This window comes from Schistocerca americana, chromosome 3 (genome assembly GCF_021461395.2).
Source record: "Schistocerca americana isolate TAMUIC-IGC-003095 chromosome 3, iqSchAmer2.1, whole genome shotgun sequence".
NCBI lineage: Eukaryota > Metazoa > Arthropoda > Insecta > Orthoptera > Acrididae > Schistocerca > Schistocerca americana.
In genome coordinates, this window is record NC_060121.1 from 92,038,149 (window position 1) to 92,039,949 (window position 1,801).

At 47.4% G+C, this 1,801-nt stretch overlaps 1 non-coding gene across 1 annotated transcript; it reads right to left on the minus strand.

The window, feature by feature from the left end:
• Positions 1-581: 581 nt before the first annotated feature.
• Trnat-cgu lies at positions 582-656 on the minus strand. The gene has a single exon. It is a non-coding gene; the product is annotated as a tRNA-Thr (tRNA).
• Between the last annotated feature and the right edge of the window lie 1,145 nt (positions 657-1,801).

The window sequence follows — 1,801 nt, forward strand, 5'->3', positions numbered from 1 at the left end:
TGCCACCCAACGTGCTCTAGAAGGTGTAAGTCAACTACCCTGGCCAGCAAGATCTCCGGATCTGTCCCCCATTGAGCATGTTTGGGACTGGATGAAGCGTCGTCTCACGCGGTCTGCACGTCCAGCACGAGCGCTGGTCCAACTGAGGCGCCAGGTGGAAATGGCATGGCAAGCCGTTCCACAGGACTACATCCAGCATCTCTACGATCTTCTCCATGGGAGAATAGCAGCCTGCATTGCTGCGAAAGGTGGATATACACTGTACTAGTGCCGACATTGTGCATGCTCTGTTGCCTGTGTCTATGTGCCTGTGGTTCTGTCAGTGTGATCATGTGATGTATCTGACCCCAGGAATGTGTCAATAAAGTTTCCCCTTCCTGGGACAATGAATTCACGGTGTTCTTATTTCAATTTCCAGGAATGTATATACTTGTATGGATAAGGTGTCTGTTCTTTCGGACATGCCCGAAAGAACGGACACCACTGATAACCTGCAGCCGTCTCGAAGGAAATTGGAATTATATATTAATACCTTCAGCTGCTGACGGGCGTTTATATCAATGGGGACAGGTGAAAATGTGTGCCCCGACCGGGACTCGAACCCAGGATCTCCTGCTTACGTGGCAGACGCTCTATCCATCTGAGCCACCGAGTGCACAGAAGACAGTGCGACGGCAGGGACCGTCTCGCGCACGCATCCCGCAAGACTCACATTCTCACCTTTTATGTCCACACACTACATTAGTAGTGCCCCACCACAACACGCTCCTGTAAGAGTTCGTGGAATATGTGTGCATCCGCAGAGAAGAAGGAGGTCATCGCCGCTACTGCCAGAACTTACATTGTTGTCTGTTCTTTCGGACATGTCCGTAAGCACAGGCACCATTGATGACCTGCAGCCGTCTAGAACGAAATTATAATTACGTATTAATACCTTCAGCCGCTGACGGGTGTTGATATATATCAACGGGGACAGGTGAAACACTAACGGAACTTAGTAAGAATGTCTTCCACGAGTAATGAGTGTGTTGAGGCGAGAAACCACGAATGTAGTGTGTGGACATAAAAGGTGAGAATGTTAGTCTCGCGGGAGGCGTGTGCGAGGTAGTCCCTGCAGTCGCACGGTCTTCTGTGCACTCGGTGGCTCAGATAGAGCGTCTGCCATGTAAGCAGGAGATCCCGGGTTCGAGTCCCGGTCGGGGTACGCATTTTCAGCTGTCCCCCTTGATATGTATATCAACGCCCATCAACAGCTGAAGGTATTAATATATAATTCTAATTTCGTTTTAGCTGTATATAGTTTCTGTAACAAAATAATACACGGTTGCTGGATCACAGGCAATAAACTGTTTAAAATTCCAGAAACTTCAACGTTTAACTTGACCACGAAATTTTGAGACTATGACAGCTTGTTCGCTGGCGTTTGCAGAAGTCAAAAAACAGGAAAGTCGACATGAAGTGTTCCGGACAAAATCCGATATGTGACGAAGCCGAACGACGGACCCATCGGACACCTTGTATTGCGCCACTTACATGCAGTTGCCATTGTTAGCAAAGCGTCTGTCGCTAAGCATGAACGTCCATCGCTTTCCTCTCAGTTCTTTCTCTAAGGGTCGGCGCTAGCTTTTTGATGTACAGAATGTCCAATAAGAAATCAATACTTAAATACACAGCTCTAAATCTGGCAGTGTATTTACAATGTGCAGCTGATATTTTTTTTGGCCAGTACGATATTTTCTTGTCAGTATACCTACACATTTTTTCGATATATCGAGGGCCGGCAACGCTTTCCTCTTTAAAT